This window comes from Trachypithecus francoisi, unplaced genomic scaffold, assembly GCF_009764315.1.
Source record: "Trachypithecus francoisi isolate TF-2019V2 unplaced genomic scaffold, Tfra_2.0 Contig00586, whole genome shotgun sequence".
Taxonomy (NCBI): Eukaryota; Metazoa; Chordata; class Mammalia; order Primates; family Cercopithecidae; genus Trachypithecus; species Trachypithecus francoisi.
Genome location: NW_022680749.1, coordinates 212,529 through 234,605, shown reverse-complemented (window position 1 = coordinate 234,605; position 22,077 = coordinate 212,529). Strand labels below are relative to the sequence as shown.

The window sequence follows — 22,077 nt, the reverse complement described above, 5'->3', positions numbered from 1 at the left end:
ACCATGCATAGTAAAGGGGAAAATCTGCACAAGCCCAGCTGAAAGAGTATCACAGATGTTGAAGTTTTAATTTGGTGTATTGTTTGTCATCAATACACAGGCATATGTGTGCACATATGCAGACACACACAGAAACATATACACACACATACACAAGATTACCTAGAACAGACAGGGAAAAGAAAACCTTACACGTAAATCAGAGGAGGTCACTTTTATGCAAGGAATGAGCAAAGCTCTAACACCATAAGAAGCATAAGGCAGATCTCACAGCACATGCATCAACAAACCTTAGAACCAGAAAACTTAAAGGAAAAAATTAAAAACTCCTCAAGAAACACTTTATAGGTAGTATAATTTTTTAAAGTGTATCTTCAAAGAAATGCCATTTAGAGTTCCCTAAATATGCCCTAGCCGGACTTGCTTACAACCACAAGAGGCAAAAGAGGTCCAAGGAATCAAATGAATGATTAAAGAAGACTACCGTGCTGGCTGTAAGTAGCATAGAAACAAAATATTTAGTCTGTCAAAATCTGTGTCACTCCAAGTCACTACAATTGGCTCAAAGATAAGAATTTCAACTAATGTGGAAAAATAATGAAGACGCTCAGTTTTTTTTTATTTGTTTTTATTGTATTTATTTATTTATTTATTTTAGATTATTTTAGATGGAGTCTCACTCTGTCGCTCTGTTTCTGAGGCTGGAATACAGTGGTGCAAGCTTGGCTCACTGCAACCTCTGCCTCCCGGGTTCAAGTGATTCTCCTTCCTCAGCCTCCCGAGTAGCTGGGATTACAGGTGCACGCTGCCACACCCGGCTAATTTTTATATTTTTAGTAGAGACAGAGTTTCGCCATGTTGGCCAGGCTGGTCTCAAACTCCTGACCTCAGGTAATCTGCCTGCCTCAGCCTCCCAAAGTGCTGGGATTACAGGCATGGGCAACCGCGCCCAGCCAAGATGCTCAGTTCTTAAGATTTAATTTCATCTATCAGAAGAAGTAGAATAAATATACAGGAAATTTAAAAATAATTATTGAGAATCTTTTAAAAATATTTTTTTCAGTTGAGTTATATAAGATATTTTTCTGTCTCCCTCATCTTCTTATTGTACCCTATCACTTCCTATCCAACGTTTAATACTTTATCATACTGGAATGGAATGAAAGTGACGCACTGGGACATACAAAAAGTTTACAGAAAATGTTTCAACTTAATTAATAAAATAAATGCTATGAAGAGAAAAATCAATGATGTTATTTCTTAAGGCAAAGTTTTCACAGATGGCACTGAATGAATAATTATTTTTAGTTCTGAATGTAAAGATATACCAGATGTGACATGTTACTTATTTCAGCAAGCAAAGTGATAAACCCACAACATTTTTATTAAAATTATATATATATATATATATATAAACACAACACTGGTTTTGATATGGAAGAAAAATGTACATAGAGGGAAAAACATGTACAATTGATCTTAACAAAATAAAAAACATTATTTATTTTTTCATAATTGATATTTCTGTTGCTGGTAATATTTTTCCTGATATGAGTTAGTGAAAGAATACAAATAATACAGTATATTAGTTGTACAGATACCATTTATCATGTTAAGATTTGATGAATAATTATAAATTTATAGAAAATGGAAGATGTATTTCAGTGCTGTTTTTAAAGAATATATATATGCTCTGAATTATTAACTTTATTATAAATTATATACTTTTGAGTGTCATTTATGATTTTATTATCTGTCTTAAAGAGAGTGTTTACAGGAGGCAAACGTAAATTCAAAACAATTTTGACTATATGTGTTATAAAGCTAGAGACTTTATTTACCAATATAGCACAAGAGCAAATAGACGATTTGAGCATGTTATTCTTCTCAGCTTCCCTGTAGTTTCGGATACCAGCGAGCTTCCTCAGACTGGATACTATGCAGATGGTTAAGGGAGACATAGTTTTATCTGCTTACTTGTTCAAGTATTTGTCTATTTTTACTGATAACCTTACTTGAACTCCCATCTTGTTCTCGGAATAGTACTAGGCACTAGAATACGGCAGAACTCCTCTGAGGCTCAGATGAACAGACAGAATTAGAATAACAAGAAATTTTGCAAGAGAAACAACAGGGAAAGATGAAGGAGAAAGGAAGCAGAAGGCAGTGGGAGCTTTCAGTCCATGAGGCAGGTCTGGTACCTGTGAAAGAATGAGGGGAAAGAAGGGAAATAGAATAGGAAAATAATCCAAATGTAGTGTAGTTCTGAAAAGAAAATATATATATATACACACACACATATATTTATTACATATATACATGTATATACACACATATATGTGTGTGTGTGTATATATATATAAAAATATATATATCTCAAAAAGTCTGATAAGGAGATTCAGAACAAAGAACACCCATTAGAGGAGTTTTGCTCAGGCAGGAATGGCCTGGCTCTAGTGCCCACTGGGATCAGTCACTGACAAGGAGCAGCCCAGGGACATTGACATGGGTGCTGCAGTAGATCCCGAAGTTGCAGCTGCTGAAAGCTTCCCATTAACTAATATGAAGGCATAGCAGAGAGGATCCCCTCCACGGTCATCATAGATATCAATGATACAGTTTCTATGCACAAGTTCAGAGTGTGGTGCGAGCATAAGATAAACAATTATATTAGAAGCAGATACACATTAGAGTAAGATACTGTGAGGACCAAAGAAAGGGATGTGTAACTCAGGTGAAAGAGAGGTAATAGTTATGATATGGCTTATTGGATCTGAGTCAGGAAGGATGAGACAGAGATATCCAGATTAACAAAGGAGAGGGAAAAGCTCTGGCAGCACCAGTAGTCTATATAAAGGCTGCAACACATAGAGAGCAAGGTGAGTAAGGTGAGTGCTGTTAATCACAAATTGTTTTCAATTCTGTATGGCTAAAGTGAGAAACAAACAAACAAAACATTAAACATGACCACAAATATGTATCTTCTTCCACTGAGATAAGTAGCCTAATTTTCCTCAGTATAAAGATGGACTGGCCTTACCAATTTCTTTGAGCACTAGAAGGCAGGTGATGTGGCATTACAGAATTTTTGAAGCCAGGCTATAAAAATCATTACAAGTTCATCTAGCTTTCTTAAAATGTTCACTCTGAGGGAAACCAGTCACCTTGTGTGTAGGAGGAGTCCTGCTACCTTGATATCACTATGCAGTGAGGAAGCCCAGGCTAACAATGCGGGGAACCAGGGAGGTGATGTGTATGTGAGTGTGAGACAGTCAGAGAGAGAGAGAGACAGAGAGACAGAGAGAGAGAGAGAGAGAGAGAGAGAGAGAGAGAGAGAAAGAGAGGGAGAGAGAGAAACAGAGAAAGAAAGAGCTGAAGAGGCCTAGATATTCCAGTCATTCCAGTTTAGGTGCCAGACATGTGAGTTGAGAAGCCATTCTGGTCATTCTAGGGCCAGGATTACATGAAAAAGAATGAAAAATCCAGATGAAAGTTAAGACTGGGAGATATGAATTATTTCAGCTTTCTCCACCTATTTGAGACACCTTACCTGAGACTCTGGTCATCATGGAGCAGAAACAAACTGCTCCTGCCAAACCCTCTCTAAATGCCTAATGCACACACACACACACACACACACACACACAAATGTGATCCCAATGAACAGTAGTTATTTTATGTCATAAAGTTTTGGAGTGGTTTGTTACACAGCAATATATAACAAACAGACATAATGGCAAGAAGAAAAGGTCTAAGAGGTCACCTGAGGGTATACTGTAAACACCTTGTTTCAATCCCAAGGAGTTTGAGTTCTATATGAAAAGCAATGCAGAGCTATTAAAGGATAAACTTAAGTATGACTGAGTCTGAAATATAAATATGAAAGGTCATTCTCTAGATAATCCACAAATAATGGATTAGAAATAAGTGAACCTTGAAAGGGAGATTACGCAGGAGGCAGTTCTTGTGGTCATGTTTATTCTATAACATTCAGCATAAAGCTGAATGTCAGCTGGAAAACAGAAATCAAGTTTAAAACCCTCTACCTTCAAAAAGCATACACTTTAGCAAGAGTACATAGAAAGTATTTTCCATGAGTACTTTCTGCACAGCAAAGAAAGTTTTAAGGGTCAGGAGATAAGACAAAATGAACCACGGGAAGTGAAAGGAGGAGAGAGAGTAGGGAACCGTGAAGTCTTTGAATAAGATAGAAATCAGGAAGTAAGTGTTGAAGAATGTATAGAAAAATGACAGCTGAAGTTAGAGTAGCATTAAAAATGGAAGGTTTGAGTAAAAGAGATAAAATGTTTTTTAAAAAGATGATGGTTTAGAAAACAAAAAAAAAGAATAATTTTAGTATTAACCTGTTTAACACATTTTATTAGAAATAGATTAGTACCAAAGAAGCCACAAATGAAATAAAAATATATTAACATAACATTGTATAACACACACTTCAATCATCTTGTTTTCATTTTAAAACATAATCAAACATAGCTACAATTCAGTCTACTGAAGAATTGACATATCTAATTAGGGAAGAAGAGTTTTTTTTTTTTTCCTCTCAGCAATGTTCAGATCATTTATATTTCTGTTTTTCTGTGCTTAAATTACTAAAATATATTCTCTAATAATATTAACAATAAATAGAAGTTCAATGCATTTTCAGTTAAAAGGTAATTTAACATTGATTACTTATAGCCCTTTACATATCTTAAAATTATTATAGAAAACAAAATAATATGGCCGGGTGCGGTGGCTCAAGCCTGTAATCCCAGCACTTTGGGAGGCCGAGACGGGCGGATCACGAGGTCAGGAGATCGAGACCATCCTGGCTAACACGGTGAAACCCCGTCTCTACTAAAAAATACAAAAAACTAGCAGGGCGAGGTGGCGGGCGCTTGTAGTCCCAGCTACTCGGGAGGCTGAGGCAGGAGAATGGCGTAAACCCGGGAGGCAGAGATTGCAGTGAGCTGAGATCCGGCCACTGCACTCCAGCCTGGGCGACAGAGCGAGACTCCGTCTCAAAAAAAAAAAAAGAAAAAGAAAACAAAATAATATGAGTTTGCTTACAACATTCAGTAAAACAAAATTAAAAACTCCAAGATGATGGGAATGCATCAATTGAACATCACAGTATATTTTCTTTTTAACGAGGTTCTGTGTCAGCGTTATGCACTTAGCCGGGTGAATCTTAGGTAGTAAGTAAGTGCGACACCATCAACAGCACAGGGAAAGCGAATGAGGCAGGGAGAAAGAAAAAGTGGTAAGTGAGGTGGGCTAAAAGTAGAAGTTCCTGTTCTTTTATTTCTTTTCCTTTGCCTTTCAATTTAGGTTATTCGGTTGTCTTTGGCTGATGCATTGACTTTTCAATGTTTCTCCTAATGACTTGAAATTGTCATAAGAAGAGAATATGTTTCCTGCCTTAAGTCTCTATACAGGTTGAGTAGGGGACTTAGGTCCTGTTTTGTCACTAATGTTGTCAGTAGAGACAAAAGTGGGAAACAAACAACTGTTGTGTTCTCTATCATGGTCAATTGGTACGGCAAATAGAGGAGAAAAGACTAGAGGGGAGATAGTGGGAAATCCTATGCATCATGCATGTGTTTCTGTGAGTGTTAGGGTGTGTGTGTGCGCACATGCATGCATTTTAGCGAACTCTGTATTTTTTCCTTTCTCGAAGACTCAATGATTTTGTATTTTCAGCCATCTTCTCTTTGAGACCTGGCCCATTATATTCCTATGTACAAATTCATGTCTTAGTGAGGTACAATTATTACAATTAATGAACCAATACTGATATTATTACAGTTGAACTTTGAACAACTTGAGTTAGGACTGTGTAGGGTCACTCCCATGAAGACATTTTTCAATCAAACATAGATCAAAAATACACTGTCTGTGGGATGCAAAACCCACACATATGGGAGGGCTGAATGTTCCTACACATTGTTTCTGAAGGACTGTCTGCAGAACTTCAGTTTATGTGGATTTGAGTATTAGTGCAGGTGGTCCTGCAACCAAACCCTGTGTAAAATGAGGGACAACTATATTAACTAAAGTCCATAGTTAATTTTGATTTCCTTAGTTTTTACTTAATGTCCTTTTATGTTCTAGTATTTCATCCAAAATACCACTTAACATTTAGTTGTTTTATGTCCTTAAGCTCTTCTTGGGATTCTTGTTTTTGATGATATAGACAGTTGTAAGGCTTACTGGCCAGGTATAATATAGCATGCCTCTAAACTGGTATTTGTGTCATGTTTTACCCCTGAACAGGGTTTATGGGTTTGGGAAAGTCTAGAAAAGTTAATTAGAAGATATCAACTACCTCTGTCCTATTATTTGGAGAAAATCAGTATTTCTATAATTAATAAAGTAATTTTCTGTTTTGAAGACATTTTAAAATGATATGTTAAAATAATCTTTGGGATCACAGAAGATATTTCTAAACTAATTAAAATTAATACTAGTAACTACTATTTTAAGAAATTATGCTGAGTGTTTCAAATCCACTTAATCCTTACAATGATCAGAAAAGATAGATCAACTTATCCCTATCTTCAAAGAAGATGAGAAGACGGGCTCTTCAATTATATAATTTTCCCTTGTTCATAAAGCTTATCAGTAAAGCTGAGCCCTAAAGCTGCTGACTTCTAATTTCAATTATATCACCCAGTTCTCTCAATATAAGAAAGCCTTTTTATTTTCTCTCAAAGTTCTTCTGCTTCTCCAATACTTAAAACTTCAGTTAATCCTGCAATTATAAGGGTATGCTTCACAGATAATGGGCAATGGTTATGAGGAGGAGGCAGATTATGAAGTGAGCCTAGATTGCACCACTGCACTCTATCCTGGGAGACTGTGTGTCAAAAACAAAACACAACAAAAAAAGTTATTTATAATGTATTTTCCTTAACAGCTAGCAAAGTTGAGTATTCAATCACAATTTCTTTATCATGTGTATTTGTGCATTTGCTCTTTACTGAATGTGTTTTCATATTGTTTGACCAACTGGCAGAGGGAAGGTTTCTGTACCTTATTGATTTTTATGAGTTCTGTGTATATTCCAGTGACTATCTCTCTGCTGCTTACATTTTGTGCAAACACATTCTTTAGCATTCCTGTTCACAATTGTATCACTTTTAATATAGCCAAACTTATCTTTTAATGTCTTATGCCTTTAATGTGCAATATATAGCACTAAAATACAAACCTAGTTGCAATATATTTTTATATACATCTTTCATTTGATTTGCTAAAACATTTGTCAGTCTATTGAGTGGATACCCATAAGTAGATTGATCTGTAAACTTATTTTATCATATTTTCATAATATAATAAGACTATTAGACGTGTAGCATTTGTTTTAGACTATTGACTAATTTTTGCTTTTCTGGAAAATGTTGTGATATTAGGCTATGTAATCAGAACTGGTTACCATAAACTGGATTTGGTCAAAGTCAACAAGTTAAATGTAGGCCTGCCATTATAAGCCAGAAGTGATGAATTCAAGATTAGGCAGAAGTAGAATCAGATAACACAAATAAGCTGCATGAGATGATAGCCCCCTTGTCATCCCTTATTCTCTTACTGTGGCTTTTGCCTCAATTCAGGCTTTCGTTCATTGGGGTTATTATGACCAAGTAATGGAGGTGAAAAAAGGTCCAGCTAGCTTAATAGATGGGTTTGTTTAATATGGGGTTCAGAGTAATGAAAGATTGCTGCTGTCTTAAAGCCAAATCAGTAGTGATCCCGCAGGACAGAAATCAGAAAACTTTTCCCCATGGACACTAACTACTTCATTCATATTTTCTGAAAAGAAGAAAGAACCAAGATAAGAAAATATACTGACATATGAAGTAGTGAAGAGTTTGGAGGTTAAATCAGTGGTCTGGGTATACAGAGATTAAACTGAAGAGAAAGAGCATTGGGGAAAACCTATTTGATGGACTTACAGAAATATCAACAAGTTATGAAGACTCTTGAACCTCATGTTAATGGCAACTAAATAATATTCACCATAGACAACCAAGTAGATAAAATGACTAAGCCAACTGACATCTGCCAACCTCTGTCATTAGATAGCCCAGTGCTGGCATAATAGATGCATCAGTGAAGAGACTGTGGTAGCAGAGATGGAGGCTAATCCAGACTCCATAGCATGGGCTTCTGTTCACCAAGGCCGACTTCTTTACAGCCACTGCTAATCATTATCTACTCTGATAGCCACAGAGACAAATGCTGGACTTTCCATCTGGCACTATAGTTTGAGAGGATCAATCACTTTCCTGGGGACAAGTTGATGATATTGTGATCATCTTACTTTTAAAGAAATAATTTGTCTCAAATGGAATTGACTCACATGATGGGTGTGGGTTTGGTTTGCCTTCATGTCTACAGGTGTTCAGCTACAACTTCTATCCAAGACCTTCAGAGTGCTTGAACTGCTGAACAAGATCCTGTGCAAAACTGCATTAAATCAAAGAACTCATTTTACATCTAATTTTTATTTTATATGAAAATAATCCACAGGGAATTGTTTTAAAACAACTGCAGAATATTTTATTTATAAAAATAATGCATAATGCCTATGCATACAATTAGTGTGCCTTACAAAAGTACTTATTTATTAGCTTTATACAATTTTTAAACCAAGCACTACACATAACACTATCTACCATTGTCATAAATTTGTTTTAAACTTATTAAAATTATTTAGAATACAACTCAAATGACCTAGTAATATCATGAGTTTCTATTTTCAGAATTTCTCCCTCACAGGTTCCTGAAATGTTTTTCTCTCCATTTTACCTAACTTGAATAGAAATAGTCTTTTAGTATTGCTATAAGCTATTTGTTATTTTTGTTAACATTTTAATTAAAGTGTAATACATGTACAGATACGTGAAAAAATATTATTGGTATAAACAAACCATCACAAAGTGAAAACACTTGTGTAACCCCCACACAGGTAAAGAAATAGAAACATTAACAGTTCCCTGGAATTCTCCCTTAGGTCACCTCCCAGTGCCAACTCTCTGTCCAGACTCTATAACCATAGATTTCTTGTAAGCTTGCAAGTGTTATAACTGTATTTCACTCCTGATTATGGCCCTATACTTCCACTTTACATCTCACACAGCACTTTGTAAGGCACATCACAGATGATCAAGTAGGACAAATACCGCATCCCAAATAGAATCAAATGCATACCAATATAGTCAATGGGCCTATTATTATTCTAAATTAATAATAAATAATTTCCTATAATTATTCAAACTTCACATTGAATAATAGCTTTTTAAATTTTGAAAAGAAGTGTTGTATAACAACTTTTATTACATTAATATAATCAAAATACAGAATATAATCAAAATACAGTGTAGTAGAATTTTATTTTTAAAGAAGGATAATATGTAGAGACAATGATAAACTATTTTCAAAAGCAAATCATATGTGGCCATTATAAATGACAAGCACTATAAGGCTAGCTGCGGAATATTAGCATTTCATATGAGAGAAATGAATAAAATTATGTTATGGAGAATAGTATCAGAGCATTATTTACCTTATCACAAGTAAAGGTAGTTAATAGGTTTGTTTTTACTAGTTTTAAAGTGAACCACTGACATTAAAATGAAAAATTGTGTTCCATGTTAATGTAATACAAATAATTCTCAGTAGAAAAAAATCCCAGTGTGGAATTTTTTTTTTCATAGACAGTTAACTGAACCAAAATTTCTGCCAGCAGAATTCAGTCTTACACATGTAGATGTGAAAGTGTACATCTCCTCCCAACACAGTTTTCTCCAGTAATGATACAATTTTCCTAATAAAGAAAAATGTTTTTCTCTTCTCTTCTGTACAGCTCTCTTTTATAATACTTTAAAGTACCAAAAGACTCTTACAAACATTGCAGTCTCCAATCATCACTAAAAAGGTCTCCAAATGCCACCATAAGGAAACTATAAAACAGGCACTGATTATACTCCCAGACTCAAAGAACTCTGTTGGCCATTAAGGACAAACCATTTTCTGATGAATTTAAGAGTTACATTGAAAGAGATTCATGTGAACTTTCTACTCTCCTCCTTCAAATGTTTACAAACAAACATGTCCTATCATTTGTAAAAATGGCCTGCTACATTTAGAAATCTGAATTAAATTTCTGTAATAATTTAGGTTATTGGGATAGACTCTTAGGTACAGGAAAAAAATTATAGTATTTTTTCCCCTCAGCCAGTAGAGGATACAATGAAGGAAAAAAAATGCAGGAAAATGTCCAGGACACAAAGCAGCACTTAATATGCACAATATTTTACAATCCAGTAATTCTTAGACTGGGAATGCTTGATGTTTTTTCCAACATTATGAATGGACTTATCACACCCAATAACGTTCTTCATACATTTGCACATCAGTGAATCTGGTTATTTTCCTTCTGTCTTGGTTGTCTAACAGTGATAGCCTTAACTGATAGTGAATTAAAATTATCTGTGGAGCTTTCAAAAATATATTCCTGAGTAACACACTGAGAAATTCTGACCATAATTCTACACTGAAACCTAGGAAATCCCAGATGATTATGACACCATATATCCAAAAGTAAGCATTTTGAAAGCACTAAAACCTTCACCACTTATCAAAACACAGTGGATTGTCATCTGTAAATCAATGTAATAACGAAAAAGAGTAATGTCACCATATAGTATCAATGATCTTCAAACTTTCCCTTTTGCTGACATTGTATTTATTACTCACATTTCCAGCTTCAAGTCCTGTGACATATTGGCCAGTTGTATTCCAGCGCCATTAATATATCCTTTTTAGTCAATGATGTTAGATTTTTGGGTTATTAATAAATAAAGACTAACATGCAAATATAAATGCTAACATATGAATAAGGGAAACGTAGGAAAATAAAGAGTAATTTTGTTGCAAAAATTTCATAAATGCAAGTCCAATTTCACAGTTTTGTTTTAAGTATTAAGAAATATGTCTTCTTTGGTGAAAATTATTTTTAAAACAAATTCAGTAATTCATTTAAGATACTCTGGAAAGGTTATTTAGAAATGTTCTGGAAACATTTCTAAAACATTGTATTCCATGTTAATGCAATACAAGAGAGAATACATATTTTAAAAATAACTCAGGTGTTACCTAGGGAGTAACCTGAAAAATATTTTCACAAAACAAAGGTTAAGAAATTAATCTTTAGAAAGAAATTCAGGTAAAAGTACATGTCTAAAATGACCTTTGAAAACTGGGAAGTTAATAACTTTTCACATCATTAAACATTTTATATAAACTTATTTTATTATAGCCAGCTTAGAAACATACAGGCTACAGTTTTCAAAACCAGATTAATGTGAAACCGTTGGATTTTTAGGAAAATCAGTCTGTTTTTCTACTATCACACCAAACAAAACTTTGTCATCATAAATGCTTAAGAATTAGGAGGAATAGCTAGAATGTATTTGTCCAAAATTTGTCTGTATTTAAACTTTTAAATATGATAGGACAATAAAGATTTTTTAGGAATGATAATATTTCTTCAGGTGTCTTAATTATAGTCTTCAAAAGAGTACAATTCTGAAACAGAATTATTTGAAGGCTGCTGATAAGATGCCCTGTTCCCAAACATGCCTCTTAATCCACTTAGTAAATAAATAAATTACATGAAGAGAGTACCACATGTTTGCCTTAAGACAAACATCTTACCTGGTACATTTTAAAACCAATTATTTCAAGGAAATACCATAGTAAACTTGTGGAAAGAGGAGAGCAGCCTGTTTTTCCAAGATGCCAATAACTGACACTTTTCAAATTTCTTGAATTTGGATTCATTTTGGGGAGAATAGAAAAAAGAAAGTAGCATGGTTAGTAAAATAAGAAAATAACCCAATATTATTACAGTCATAACATTTGCTAGTAATAGAGACTGCCCCAGTTTAAGATTAATTTTTCAATTAAAATATTAAATGTCATTTTATGATTTTTTAGTCTGGGAGGCAAGTCAGGAGACTTTTATTAATAGTCATTAATTGACAGAGCTTCTACAGTTGTGCTTTTTATTTAATATTATAACATTAACCATAGACATCCTTTGATTTTCTGTCATATTTTCAGTGCTCTGTCTGTGCATGTTTCCTCAAGAGTAGCAACATTTGTGAATTTATTTTAACAATTCATGATTTTGTCAGCATTTTAAGGGCTTACTGTTCCAAGTGGACATTATAACAAAGCACTGAAGAACAGGGAACTTCAGTTTAGCTGGAAATTTATACTGGAATACCATTGTTGTCCCTGATTTACTGATTTATACACTGTTAATCAGTGAAATTGAATAAGATTAGCTATTTTATACAGTTATTATAAGGATGAATTAAAATAGTTTTGAAATATTAGAAATCTATATATTTGATATAAAAATTGTATATATTATTTTTAAAATATTTATTCATAATAGTTTTAAAACTTATGTTTAGCCTAATCTGGAAGCCATTTTCCAGAAAATAAATGTAAGGCATCATGTTTAGTAAAATGTGTAGAATCGAATTGACCTGTATAGAAAATCCAGCTTTGTCACTTAGTTGAGAAATGTGTCATACATCTATAAACTCCAGTGTCCACATGGCATACCTGAGCATACCAAGCCCTTGCTGAGATACGTAATTAAAAGATATGAAATCAGTGCTCAGGAGTATGCAGGCACCCAAGCAATAGTAATTAACTATTTTTGTGATATTTAGAAGTTAAAATTGAAATAACTTTGTGAGAAATGATACATGTGGGATAAAGAGAAGGATGTATAAATTTTGGTTTACATAACAGGATAGACAGTGATGTCATTCATGGAAATATTGTGAAAGAGTCAGGTTTAGAGAATTCCGGGAAGATGATGGAAAAGCAAGCACTGGAAATCTCTTTATACATAAGTAATAATTACACTGGCAAAATCTCTCTGATACAACTATTTTGGAATTCTTGAATTTAGTGAAACTTACAACTTCCAGGAGGAAGTGTGGATAATAAATTTTAGTTGGCCGGGTGCGGTGGCTCAAGCCTGTAATCCCAGCACTTTGGGAGGCCGAGACGGGCGGATCACGACGAGGTCAGGAGATCGAGACCATCCTGGCTAACACGGTGAAACCCCGTCTCTACTAAAAAATACAAAAAACTAGCCGGGCGAGGTGGCGGGCGCCTGTAGTCCCAGCTACACGGGAGTCTGAGGCAGGAGAATGGCGTAAACCCGGGAGGCAGAGCTTGCAGTGAGCTGAGATCTGGCCACTGCACTCCAGCCTGGGCGACAGAGCTAGACTCTGTCTCAAAAAAAAAATTAAAATAAAAAAATAAATAAATTTTAGTTAATTTCAGCTGTTAGCTCAGGAGCAGCTATCCATCCCCACCCCTAATCCCAAGACAGGGAGCTTTGCAAGTATTTCTGCTGCAGCTTGTCTCTAGCTTGCAAAAACTACCATGAGCAAAAATGACCACACCCTTCAGTTATCAAGGATCTGTGTTCTGATGGTTGATTGCTGCTTCTGAGCACAATGGGAGAGACAAAGAGGTGGTAGCCATTGTTGTTGCACTCCCTTCTGTTCTAAAACCCACTCTTCCTGGCTAATGTGACTTCCAAGAGACTTAAAAGCTGTTCCCCCACCACCACCACCATTTTTCCTTTACCCCTTTGAGAATCAAACACTGAAGAATAGTATATTTCCAGAGCAACTGCAAACATGAGGAAAATTAGAAAGTTTCAATGCATCATCAAGAAATGGTGCAGGTTCATAAAATACTAATAAAAGACTTTAAGTTTACAACTCAGGCTGATCTTCAGCACAGACACAGTCTACAACAATATAAACAAAATAATAACAAAAACAGCAAGCCCTAGGGAAGGGAGAAAATCTGATTTCAAGATTTACCATTTAATTAAATTCAGATGTCCAGTTTTCAACAAATCATCACAAGGCACACACAGGAACAAGAAAGTATGATTCATTTAAAGAAAACAGATAAAGCAAAATAAAGTCACCGAAAAAGATCTGATGGTGGATCTACTAGATAAATACTTTAAAATAACCATTATAATGATGTCCAACAAACTAAAGGAAGACATAGAGAAAGTCAAGGAAACAATGGATGAACAAAATGAAAATATCAATAGAGATAGAAAGGCTAAAAATGAACAAAAAAATTCAGGAGCTGAAAATTACAACTGAATGAAAATTCCATAACCTATCCCCCAGAGAATATATAAAGTATTCTCATACATAAACTAAGGTAGTTCATTAACTGCTATAAATTCTGAAGGAAATCCTGCAGCTTAAAATAAAAGGACATTAGATAGTAACTCAAAGCTATATGAATAAGTATCTCAGTAAGGTAAATGCATGGACAATATAAAAGCTAGTGTTATTGTAACATTGGTTTGTAACTTCAGTTTATCTTTTCCACATACTTTAAGAGACCAATATATTAAACAATTATTAAAGTTCCCATTATTATAAATTTGGTTTGTACTTCTACATTTTGTTTTCTACATAATGCAGAATACTAATGTATTAAAAATTATTACTTTATGTTTTTGAATGCACAATGTATACAGACATAATTTTGTCACATTAATAACTGAAAAAAAGTGACTGAAGAGGTTATAGGAGCTGAGATTTGTATATTATTGAACTTTAGCTAATATACATTCAAATTAGAGTATCATAAGTTTAGAGTGTTGACTGTTAATACTCATGGTACCCTCAAAGAAAATAATTATAGAATATACATTAAAACACATATGAAAGGAATTTAAATTTTCACTATAAATTATAAATTCAATACTAAAAAAGAGAGTAATACAAGAAATTCATATAAAAGCTACACGGCATCTAGAAAATAACAAAATGACAGGTATAGTTATCTTCTTATTAACAATTACTTTAATTTTAAATGGCAAAGCCCTTCAAACAAAAGACTGATACTGGCAGCATGGATTATGGCCATGATCCAACTATATACTGTCTAAAAGAGACTCACTCTATATCTGAAAACACTAACAGACTGAAAGTGAAAGGATAGAAAAAGACGCGCCATGTAAATAGTAACTATAAGAGTACTGGGGTGGTTATACTAATACCAGATAAAATAGACTTTAAATAACTGTTAAAAGGTTACAAGAGGCAAAGGAGGACATTATTAATAAAAGGTTCAATATTCCAAGAAGCTATAACAAATATCAATGTGTACATAACAGACCATTAGAAGGAAATTTTGATATAATTGAAGGAAAAATAAATGGTTCTACAATAATAATTGAAGACTTCAAAATCTACCCTTATTAATGGATAAAACAATCAGAAGATAAGTAAAGAAATAAATAGCAACAGAGGGCTTAAAAAACACAATAAACCAACAAGATGTAAGAGATATTTACAGAATATTCTACCCCACAACAGAATATGCATTCTTCTCCAGTGCACATGGAACCTTTTCCAGGACGGATTATGTGTTAGGCCACAAATTACATCTCAATAGGTTTAAAAGATATCATATGAAGTATCTTTACCAACTACAACAAAATTAAGTTAGAAATTGTAACAAAAGAAAAAGTGGAAAAATCAAAAAATTTGTGGAAATTAAACATATATTTCTAAATTACCAATTGATCAAAGAAGAAATAACAGGGGAAATGTACAAGTATTTAGCGATAAATGAAAACTAAAACACAACATGCCAAAATTTATGAGGCAGAGAAAAAGCAGTGCTAAGAGAAAAATGTATAGGTATAAATGCTTACATTAAAAAGTAAGAAATATTTTCTAAACTTTTGGCTAGACAGACTAAGAGAAAAACAGAGAAGACTCAAATTACTAAAATGAGAAATGAAAATGGTGACTTTGCTATCAATTCTACAGAAATAAAAATGACTATAAGAGAGTACTATTAAAAACTGTGTGCTTAGAAATCTAATAACATATGAAATGGAAAAATTCCTGGAGATACAAAACTTATCAAGACTAAATAATGATAAAATAAAAATGTAAACAGACTGATAACTAGTAAGAGATTGAATCAGTAATAAAATATCTCCCGACATCAAAAGCCCTGGACCTGATGGCATCACCGGTGAATTCCATAAAACATTTAAAGAGCTAACATCGATCTTTTTCAAACTTTTCCAAAAATGTTGTCATAAGGGAACATTTCCAAAACTCATTCTATAAGACAGCATTACCCTAACACCATAGACATATCCTTTGTAAACACTGATGCAAAAATTCTCAAAAAATTACTAGCAAAACAAGTTAATAAGCAGCAGATTAAAATGACTATAGGCCATGAGCAAAAGATATGTATTAATACTAATGGAAATCAAAGATATTTCAACATACAAAAATTGTCAAATGTAATATATCGTATTAACAATGAAGGGTAAGAATCACATGGTTATCTCAATTGCTGCATAAATAGCATTTGGCAAAATTTTACACCCTTTCATGATTAAAAAAAAAAAAACACTCAACAAAGCAGAAATATAAGGAAACCACCTTAACCTAATAAAATTTCATATGTAAAAGTCCCATATAAAACATCATAGACAATCGTGAAAAACTTAGAGTTTTCCCTCTATGATAAGCAATAAGGCAAGGATACCTGAGCTTACTACTATTCAATATAGTATAAAAAGATCTGGCCAGAAAAAAATATGTAAGGAAAAGAAAAATAAAAGGCACAAAATTGGAAAGGAAGAAGTCAAATTATCTTTGTTTACAGATAATATAATCTTATTTACAGAAAATGATAAAGATTCCACTAAAAATGGCAGAACCAATAAATTGGGTCACCACATAAAATGAAGTACATATCTATACAATAACAAAGAATAATCCAAAAACAAAATTAATAAAATAATTTAATTTACAATAGCATCATAACGATAAACTACTTTTTATTTAACCAAGAAAATAAATGATCTGTCCTATAAAAGCTACAAAACATTCCAAAAGAAATTAAAGAATATAAAAATGAATGAAAAGGCATGGCATGTTCATGATTGGAAGACTTAACATTGTTACAATGTCAACACCACAGATTCAGAGCAAATCTATAGAAAATGCAATCCTTATCAAAATCCCAATGATGTCTTAAAGCAGAAATACATAAAAACTCATCCTGAAATTCATATGGAATTTCAAAGGACTCCAAATAGCTAAATTGATCCTGGAAAAGAATAAGCTGGAACACTCAGACTCCTGATTTCCAAACTTACTATAAAGCTACAGTAATCAAAACATTGTGGTACTGGCATGAAGACAGACATATGGACCGGTGTAATAGGAAAGGTTGCCTAGAAGTAAAGTCTCACATATATGGTCAAATGATTTTAAATTATGGTGTCAAGAGTATTCAATGGGGAAAAGGCAGTATTTTCAATAAATGTTGCAGGGAAAATGAGCTATCCATATGCAAAATAATAAAGTTGGATTCTTAACACCATATACAAAAATTTAGTCAAAATGGATCCATGACCTAAATGGAAGACCTAAAACTATAAACTCTTACAAGAAAGATAAGTTTTAATACTGCAGATTTGGCAATAATTAGATACCTGATGTTCACACAACATTAAAAAGAGGAAAACGAGCTTAATAAAAAGTAAAAAAAAAAAAAAAAAAAAAAAAAAGAAGTAAAAATGCATGCCTCAAAAGAAAATTATCACTAGAGTAAAAGGCAATTTACCCAATGGAAGAAAATATTTGCAGAACGTGTATCTAGTAAGGGATTAATATTCAGAATATACAGAGGACTCCTAAAGCTCAATAACAAAAAACAAGCAACCTGATTCAAAAATAGTCAAAACACTTGAATAGACATTTATCCAAAGAAGATATACAAATGGCAAATAAACACTTGAAGACATGCTCAACATCACTAATCATTAGGAATATGCAAATAAAAACTACAATGAGATTATTTTGTAGTTCATAAGCGTGATGACTGGGTGTTCACATGCAGGTGCCAGATGTGCCACCCTCAAACCTCGTTACGACATCAGCACATTACCCATCAGATATAAAAAAAAAAAAACTACAATGAGATACCAGCTCATATCCATTTAGGATGGTATTTATCAAAATAAATCAGAAAATAATGATTTGGCAAGAATGTAAAGAACGTAAAACCCTTGTGCACTGTTAGTGGGAATAAATATAAAATGTGAAACTGTTGTGAAAAATAGTATGGTGAATCCTCGAAAATTCAACATGAAATTACCATATGATTCTGCAATTCCATTTCTAGGTATGTACCCAATAGTTTCTTAAATACGTATTTTTATACCCATGTTGTTAACAGCATTACTAATAATAGCTAAAATTTAGAAGCAACTCAAGAGTCTATCAACAGTAGAATGGATAAGCAAAATGTGGTTTTTGTATGCAATAAAATATTATTCAACCTTAAGAAGGGAGGAAATTCTAATATATGCTACAACATGTGTGAACCTTGAGGTTGTTATATCAAGTAAAATAAGCCAGTCACAGAAAGGCAAATACTCTATTATTCTACTTATATGAGGTACTCAGTGTAGTCAAAATCCTCAGAACAGACAGTGAAATAACGGTTGCCAGTGGCTAAGGGAGGGAAAATTTTTCAGTGTTAAAGATTGTAAAGAGTTCTGGGGATGGACAATAATGATGACTGAACAATAATATAAATGTAATTAGTGATAATTACATTATGTGTATTTGTACCAAAATACAAAATTGGAGAATATAAACAAATAAAAATAAATACATATAAACCATACCAAACAAAACCCTGGTTTAAAAGAACAGAATTATGAGTTTGGTTTTGAACAAGCTAATTGGACATGTTATCAGGACATCCAAAAGAGGATGTCAAGTATCTAATGAAATATAGTTAGTTTAATGCCAGTTACTAACGCTATTGTCATTCAAGGATTCCACGCTTAGAAGTTGGAAGAGAAAATGTAATTTTTCGAGTCATCTCCACAGGGCCTTGATCACTAGGGATGCTCTGGAGATAAAAAAAAATCTCACATTATTCATCACTGAGCAAAGATAGCCAGGTCTTAAAGCCATGCCCTCGCTGCATCTGTCACTGCATGCAGGATCCTGGGAGGGGTAACTTTGAGAAGGCAGCTGTCTGATGCTAGTTGAAATCTCTGAGAAAGGGAATGGTGGAGAGAGTAGTGTTGCTGAGAGAGAAAGAATGTTTGCAGAAAGCACTCAATGCTGGGACAACACATCCTCCTTTGAAGAGGCAATAACGCGACAAATCACTTTGTCCACAATTCTCCTAGTTACGCAGCACCACATCTACCGTACTCCCATGTAATATGTTTAACTTGGTCCCTCCTAAGCTACTAATGACCTGGATCTATAAGATACACCTTTAAGAATGACTACTATAAATATTCATTTAAAAGATGTATATGGTTTATGGACCATGAAGATAGTAAAATTACCTATGCAATAAGATGCTTCAGTGCTTTCAACAGTATCAAACAAGATGTGATAGACCTTTTACTGCAGATAGAAATGCAGCAAGATAAACCTTTAGCTTTCCAGGTCATATATAAACATCTGTTATAAGTTACCTATGTTTAGTGTTATGCTCATCCATACTCTGTCCACTTCTAGGATAACAAAGGTCAAAAAATGTTCATTTAATCAGGTGTGGAAAGGTTAATTACTCAAAAAAATAAATTTTAAAAACAATCAAAACAAACAGAAATTTCCAAATTGTATCAAATACTCAGAGAACTCATCCTTGATTTCTCAAAGAATTTTCTCAAAAAAATAACAGAAATAACAATTTCAAGTGAAATATCAAGATGAGAATATCTTCAGAATATTTTACTGTGTTTCTAAGGATATGTGAGTCCTTCTACATTACTGAAAGTGGTCTTAGTTTTATCCAAATAAACTATTTTCAGAAATAAGAAAACATAAAGCTCAGTAAAACACTGCAATAAAAAGTATGATATTTAATGTAAAATCATTCAGAGTAATCATGTGAACATAGTTCTATTTCTCTCTATGTCTATACATCATCACCCTAATGCCAGTATATTTATTTTAAACTAAGTATTGGTCTCCTGAGGCAGAGAGAATATAATAATAATAATTTAGAAAAAAAAAAAAACTACATTTTAACACTGCCATTTTATCATAATAGTGCTATTTTTCCCTACATAATACAAAAACAAAGACAAATCCAAAAGCCATATTTGTGTCTTAAATTGGGGCAAAATAGAGCTTTTTTTCCCTCAAACTTGGGACAGTCAGAAGAGCTTTCATCTTAAATTCTTACAGTTAGTTGAATTGTTTACACCAATATTACATTTATAAATAGCTTCTCTTGTTTCTTAAAAATACTGGAATTTGATGCTGCATTTTTTGACAGCTTTATCATCTGTAATAACCATGTTTAGAAAAGACCTGGCAGGTGAACAAATATAGCCACCAAGAAGTAGAAAGATAAACACTATTAAAAGGTTCTTAGACAATTTTTACAAAGAAAAATATTTTATAAAAGACAACGCTGCTTTCTTCACATTTTAGAGTTAGTCTTCACAGGTGTCTAACACAATACTGGATGATTCTAAGCATAGTTTTCCACTTATGTATTAATAGAAATAATTTATTATAAAAATATTCATTTATTTTAAAATTTAAGTTAGAAAGACGTTTGCTGCTTTCTGATATGAAATTTTGAGGCTCAGGAACCAATTATTTTTCTTTGAGAACACATCTCTGAAATTACAGTGTCAGTCAATGAGAAATATGGCTTGATATTCAAAGAGCATAAAATCTGATTTATATATGACTTTTAAGAATGCCTTTTTGTATAAAGTAATATATATTTACTTATTCTAGGAATGCAGTGATTTACACTAAATGCAGGATTTACTATGAGATATCTATCATATCTTCGCCTATATACACAAAGGCAAAGTTGAAAATGTTTTCAAATGCTATTGATTTCCACCCAGACTTAATGAAAAGCTTGACTTTCTGAAAACAGACTTATTATCACAACTTCCTTATTATCTGTTATACACTATTTCTTCTTACAAATGTTGTCGTCTGTTTAACTTGGCATTAGCAAAGGCAATAATCATTACTTTTAGTTGTTTGCCATGTTAAAACTTTTTTTTAAGGTCACTATTATAAAAGCAATATCAAAAGCAAAATTCCCTAAATATAGGATATAGTTTGGATGTTTTCTCCCCTCCAAATCTCATGTTGAACTGTGAGTCCTGGTGGGAGGTGTTTGGATCATGGTGAGTGGCTCCCTAATGAATACCTTTGTGCCTTCCCTGCAGTAATGAGTTCATGTGAGAGTTGGTTTTTAAAGGGCCTGACACCTCACCACTCACTCTCTTGCTCTCTCTTTTGCCATGTGATACACAGGCTCCCACTTTGCCTTTCACAATGATTGGAAGTTTCCTGAGGCCTCACCAGGAGCAGATAGTGGCACCATATTTCTTATACAGCCTGCAGAACTGTGAGCTAAATAAACCTCTTTTCTTTATAAATTATGCAGTCCCAGGTATTTCTTATAGCAACTCAAATGGATTAACACATTTTTCATGGAAAGAAATGTGGATTTATAAGCACATGACTTCTCATGTAAATACTAAACATATAGCTTAAATATGAAAAAAGTAACAAGTAAATATCATTATTAATAGGTAATAATTTAAGAAGTCCACAGTGAAGAACTCCTTCATTACACATCAATGTGTACCATAGGAGTCACTGATAAGGTGGTAACTGTCTGGACGGAGGGAGGAGGGGAACAAAAGAACAAAGGGACTAAGGTGACGCATTTCCGGGTTCTTCATCACCAACTTTCCCGCACCTGGGGAGAGACATAGGTGGAGTGCAGGCGCCACCTGACGTCCGACCGAGGACACCGAAACCTACCTGGCCGCGCCTACCGCCGCCCCCGACCCACCTATGTCCTGCCCACTGCCCTCCCACCCTCAGGCCCAAGACATAAAAGCCGCTCTCGGCAGGCGCACGGCACGAACTTCCTTGGCTT

At 33.7% G+C, this 22,077-nt stretch overlaps 1 protein-coding gene and 1 non-coding gene across 2 annotated transcripts in view; one reads left to right on the top strand and one right to left on the bottom strand.

The window, feature by feature from the left end:
* The window catches only part of PCDH15 (protocadherin related 15), a 1,849,154-nt gene that overhangs the window by 1,780,580 nt on the left and 46,497 nt on the right, over window positions 1-22,077 (bottom strand). The gene's annotated exons all lie outside the window — the stretch shown is intronic.
* On the top strand, window positions 17,973-18,076 carry LOC117086640. The gene has a single exon (XR_004438503.1). It is a non-coding gene; the product is annotated as a small nucleolar RNA U13 (small nucleolar RNA).